Source organism: Scomber scombrus, chromosome 3 (genome assembly GCF_963691925.1).
Source record: "Scomber scombrus chromosome 3, fScoSco1.1, whole genome shotgun sequence".
Lineage (NCBI taxonomy): Eukaryota > Metazoa > Chordata > Actinopteri > Scombriformes > Scombridae > Scomber > Scomber scombrus.
Genome location: NC_084972.1, coordinates 35,034,673 through 35,041,171, shown reverse-complemented (window position 1 = coordinate 35,041,171; position 6,499 = coordinate 35,034,673).

Below are 6,499 nucleotides of genomic sequence, written 5' to 3'. Positions count from 1 at the left end.
GGAGCCTTTGATTGTGATGATAATTCGGTATAATTATAGAGAGACAATATGCTGTGAATTGGCAGTGTGTGTGTGTGTGTGTGTGTGTGAGGTGGGGGGGGGGGGGGGTGGGGGGAGGAAAGAGTCAGAAAAAGACAAAGAAGTGACAGAGTGAAGAAGTGCAAAACAAAAAAAGTAGAGCAGATAAAGCAGAGGTAGTGAGAGGCTGCAGAGTCTCCATTAAAGCAGAAGTTCACATTATTTTTAAGAGATATAAAAGTTCAACTGAAATTAAACTGCCTTTTTTTTGTGTCTAATACAGCGTAGAGGTGCGGGTGACATAAAAAATCTAATTCATATCAGAATACAGATTACTTATCTATTACACTAACTGAATTGATTTACAAACTGTCAAAACTCGATTTTCGAAATTTAATAACTGAATGTTAGGGAATGACAAAGGGAAGGGGGTTATATTGTAGTTCATATTTTTTTTTTTACTTTCGTATCGTCCTCCTGGTCAAATGACCCAGCCTGTTTTGACTGTTCCTTCTTTCCTTCCTTACTTCCTTCTGTCTGTCCTTCCTCCATCCCCCTTTCTTCCTTCCTTCCTTCCTTCCCTCCCTCTGCCTTGCTTTCTTCCCTCCTTTCCTCCTTCCTACTTCCATTCCTCTTTCCTCCATCCTTTCCTCCTTCTTCTTCCCCCTCCCTTCCATTCCTTCCTTCCTCCCTCCCTCCCTTCCTTCCTCCCTCCCTCATCTATACCTTCCCTCCTTCCTTTCCTCTCCCCTTTCCTCTGTCCTTCTTTCCCTCTTTTTCCTTTCTCCCTCCCTCCTACCTTCCTTATTTCCTTTCCTCCCTTTCCTTCCTCACCCTCTCCCTCCCCTTCCTTCCTCCTCCATCCTTTCCTTCTTCTCCATCCTTCCTTCCATTCCATTCCTTCTTCCTTCCTTCCATTCCTTCTCCTTCCTTCCCTCCTGTCCTCTGTCCTTCTTTCCTCTTTTCCTTTCTCCCTCCCTCATACCTTCCTTATTTCCTTTCCTCCCTTCCTTCCCTTCTTCCATTCCTTCTTTCTCCATCCTTTCCATTCCATTCCTTCCTCCCTCCCTTCCATCCTCCCTCCTCCCTCCCTCCCTCCCTCTCTTCCTCCCTTCCTTCCTTGACTCAAGGACAACGGAGGGTTAAAGACAAGAATGTGAATTGTATTGTGAACACTGTCCACATCATCATCCAGAGCATGTTGGTTCGTAAATTACACTTTCACTTTGTTATCCTCCTACAGCTGAAGGCTGCGAGATTATTTCAAATTAATGCGTTTTAACTTTTTTGCTAACAGTAACCTTCATTAAAATCATTCATCATGACTACCTGGTATGTTTCATATTGCATTTCGGTGGATCACGTCATCTGTGAATGGGTTTGGCACATAGTTTGGCCTCTTTTCTTTTCATTCAATCAAGAGTCTGAATTGAATCAAAAGGAATCGTGACATTTCTAAAGATTCAAACATATCTGCAATTGAGTTCTAGTTTTGCATTACTTTATTTAAATACTGTTCCACCATCCACTTATTTCCATACAACAAATTAAATCTTTGCACGGTCCTTTACACCATTAATATGCAGAGAGAGGTTGATCTGGATATGGTTATAGGTCTGTAAAAGGCCCATCCACATGAAAAATGAGAACTATAACAATAACTTTAATTGTGTCGCTATTTGCCATTGCCTGTAGTCCTTAGGGCTGGGCATTGTTTAACAAATTAGGATACCAGCACCAATCAAAGTCAGGTATCGTCTGACGGGAGATGTTTCCATACTACATGGTATCGATTTATTATGTGGTCGATACCTTAAAGCCCCAGTAATCATGTAAGGTTGTCTTTACTGTAACTCTTTACAGAGAGAGTGGTGTTTGAAAATGTTTCATGTGTTTTTTGTTCTCTAATGAATGAACCTCATTCTGCTGAGGTTTAAATGTGTGTTATAACTGAGACCACACACAGTTTAAGAGTAGACAGACACCAGAAGTACACAGTAAAGGTTTTGTTACTATTGAGTGTGAGTTAAATGAATTTAGGCAGTGTCCATAAGGCTGTAGAGAAGAACAGTGTCACATTATTAAAACTGTAGTGAAAGTCAGTAGGTTTATTCCATGTTTTTGTCTATTCCGTCTAATCTATGTAAATAGATTAAACTTAATGAAGTTATCTCAGCTGCTCTTCCTGCCTCCTCCTCCTGTCAGACTTTATGACTTTGTGACATGACCGTGGTTCAGATGTTTGTGCTGACTCACAGCTGCTCTCCACAGTCTTTACTGGCAGCGTCAGTGTCCCAGCCTCAGCAGGTTGGATCAAAGCGCACCGCTGTTTCTGTGTCACGACACATCGACGCGGTCACCTGAATGACTCACACACTTCACACTGAAATGTAGATGTGCATTATCAGTTACTCATGATATCTGGCTTTTCTCTCACAGTTTGTGAGAGAAATTGTTGGAAAAAGTTTGTTTTGTAGCTGACATTCTGTGGACATATTTAATATATTCTTAAACCTCATTAAAGCTGCACTAATAAATAGTTTATACTGAGGATGTGTCATTAAAACTGAATCACCAAATAATCATTATCATGGACAACACTGACCTTGTGTTGTGGTAATTTTTTGGGTGTGTTTTTTAATTTGAAAACTTTAATAAGTCACTGAGCTGCGTAGTCTAGTATTCAGGTTCATTAACAGCTACTTTCAGCCACTAGGAGGAGCTCTAAGCTTCTTGTGTTGAGGTCATAGACTGTATATAAGAATGGACGTAACATCTGTGACGTCACCCATTGGTTTGTGGACTGCTGCTCGGAAACCAATAGTTTCGGATCTGAGCAGCGCCATCTTGAAAATTTCCTGTGCATGCTGGAAAAATAAAAACAGGGATTCTACTTATATGGGCATCAGGAGGAGCATGAGGCGCCCTCCTGAACCTGTGAACCAATCAACCTGTCAATCACGATGTAGCCACACCCTAATGCATACCCTGCTTTATCGTCACATATAAAATCAGGGAGGCCAAAATGTCCCAAATGAACATCATACTGCATTGAAGAAGGCTTTAAACTAGCGATTGAGACCGTAAACACATTTGAAAACGTTTACTGAGGTTAGAAATCAAGTGAGAAGTTGGTGAATTCTCCATTGACTTGTATAGAGACGGAAGTCCTTTTGACACCAAAACGGCCTCATTTCAGAGGACCGAGCTCCCCGCCTGGTCTTAACAATTGGTGGACTAACTGTGACGTCCATGATGTCTTGCTGCATTGAGTCACTGAGCTGTGTAGTCTAGTATTCAGGTTCATTAACAGCTACTTTCAGCCACTAGGAGGAGCTCTAAGCTTCTTGTGTTGAAGTAGAACCTGAAACACAGAGTGAATGTTTACTGCTTCCCTCGCTACTTTGACTGGGTAGTAAGTTATCCTGCTAGCTAGCTGACTGGAGGGAACATGATGGTAGTAAGTTATCCTGCTAGCTAGCTGACTGGAGGGAACATGATGGTAGTAAGTTAGCCTGCTAGCTAGCTGACTGGAGGGAACGTGATGGTAGTAAGTTATCCTGCTAGCTAGCTGACTGGAGGGAACATGATGGTAGTAAGTTATCCTGCTAGCTAGCTGACTGGAGGGAACATGATGGTAGTAAGTTATCCTGCTAGCTAGCTGACTGGAGGGAACATGATGGTAGTAAGTTATCCTGCTAGCTAGCTGACTGGAGGGAACATGATGCAGACGAAAACACACTAAAGTCCAGCGTGGTTTAAAAGCTTCCAGGAAGTAAAGGATAATGTTGTCAGGTGTGAAATATGTGGAGCAGAGTTGAGCTATGGTGGCTTCACATGGACAAAAAGCTGCTGTCTGCTGTGACGGTTACTGAGGGAGACGGACCTGACGCTAATCACCAAACTAGTACGTCAACATCTGGAACAAAAGTCTCAGAGAGAAAACTAACGTTACGTCTCTCATTGCTAACATGATGGTAAAGGAAATGCTCAGAGTTGTTTATGACGGGGAGAAAATAATCCATGCTGTTGTTCATATTGTCGCATGTTTTGATTGTAATCTGAATTAATTATTCTGTGGAGTCCTTGAATAAACCTGTGCACTACTGTGTTATTTTAATCACTTACTTTACATACCAGGTGATAAATGTTGATTAATAAAACATGTTGGTACCTCATCAGCACTCAGAGAGACAACATGTCCTCAAACCTGATGTGATGCAGCAGAAATGTTTTTGTATGAAATCTCACCACTGAATCTTTTGTCTGTGTTGAAGCTGCTGAATCTCGTCCTCTGAGTGTGAAGCCACGTTTGATTGTGGTGCTTCAGGAACAGATTGCAGAGATGATTTATTCCTGTTTGTTTTGATGCTCATCAGAGGAAGTCAGTGGTGTTTTTATTCAGCTGCAGATCTGCAGACGTATTCCTTCAGGCAGGGCAGGAATATTTCCAGCAGTAGAAAGTAACTATTTATTCAAGTACTTTACTTCAGTACAGTTTGATGCATCTGTACTTTGAGTATTTTAAAATTTCCACTTATTTATAGTTCTTCTTCTACACTGCATCTACACAGAGCTCATTCATTTAACAGCTTTAGATGAAATAAGACAAACTTCTAAATTACTGTCTAAACATCTGTGTGTGGTTTTCTTCTCTAAACTTCATTTAAATACATAAAACCCCCAAAGATGTAAAATCCAATATCTCACAAAAACACAAAGTTGAAAAACATTCTGGATAATGAATCCAGATTTATGCAGCAGAACTTTGTTTTTTTAATGATCTCCTACAGTTATCATCTCACAGTGACTCAGATTTGTCCTGAAGATCAAATAATAACAATACAATTATTCTGTGCTGATTCATCATTATTAGTAATGTACATTTATATAAATGTATTTAATATAGTTACCGCTTGATTTTTTTGCAAAATTAGTGCTTTTTACCTTTAATTTTTTAATAAATATACCTCAATAAAGTTAAGTTACACCTAAGTAGGATTTTGAAAGCAGGATTTTTAAACATTGCGGTGATAGAGATTTTAATTATGCAGCCCATACATCAATGGAGAGAGTAGACAGGAGTCCAGGATGTCTTGTATTGAAAAGGTTTATTTTCTTGGCCAAGGACAAAAGGAATGAATGAATGATCAGTACACGTTATGTTCTGATGCTCCCTTCAATTCTGAAGTTTCTGTCCTCCGGGGAAAGACACAGAAAGACTTTAAACCACACAGATAATGCCACAGGATGAGCCATGCCCAAATATGGGCAGATCCAACACATCTACAATATACAGAATTTAGTCTACTGGTCTATAGACATAACATTGCTTAGACCTCACTCAGGACCTTTGTCCTACATCCAACACTATATCAAACCTCTGACTCCAGTTACCTTTACTCCATTCAGGGAAAACAGTCAAACACATATCTGACCTCGGCTGCTATAGCAACACTATCAGAATGCCTCCTGTTTTCCCCAAAAAGTGTCTAAACACAATATTTGATGACCGCAAGGCCTAGTTTGACCCAGTGCATATTAGTTATGGAAAATTCCCTAACATTGCGGTACTTCTAAGTACTTTTTCCACCACTGAATATTTCACTTTAAGTTGCTGCTGCAATTACATACATACAACCAGTAGGGCTGGGCAATATAACAGTATTATATTGATGTTGTGATATGAGACAGGATATTGTCTTAGATTTTGGATATTGCAATATGATAGGAAGGCAATGCAGCTTTATTTATATAGTGGATTTCATACCCAGGGGCAAGTCAATGTGCTTTAAATAAAAACAAACATTTAACAGTAAGAATTGGAAACAGGAAACTGGAAATGGTCTTAGATTTTGGATATCGTGGTATGAGATATGTGATGTGACTTATGTTGTTTCCCATATGTGTTATCATATTTAAATAATGGGAGGTAAAATAAGTAAGGAAGATCAGTTAATAAATCATGATGAAAATATAAAATGCACAGGCAGAAAATGTCAGTTTGTGAAATAAAAAAAAAATCCATAAAAACCGATAATGCATGTTATTAAATCTAGTGTTTCTGTATTGTGTTCATTGATATTCCAAATACGTTCCCTCCAAAAGGAGCAAATATTCTTCCCGAGGTCTCCCGTCTTTCATTTGTCACTGTCATTTTCATCACTTGTCTTCCTCTCTGTTTCTTCCTCTCACATCGTCTATTTGCTCTCGTGTCTGTCGTCGCTGTTTCTACCCTAAAGGTTGACACAGGTATGCATCATCTCGACCGCCTGTCACTTCTCTTGTTTGTCCGCACCGCAGCCGTTTGCATCAGACTTGTCACCAATCAATGGGCCAATTACAGCTGTCTGACCTGAAGGACTGTCTGACTGAGAGGAGGAGGAGGAGGAGGAGGAGGAGGAGGAGGAGGAGGAGGAGGGAGCTTCATCCTACGCTGTCTAGCTAACAAGGTCACTGAGGAAATGTCATCAGACACACT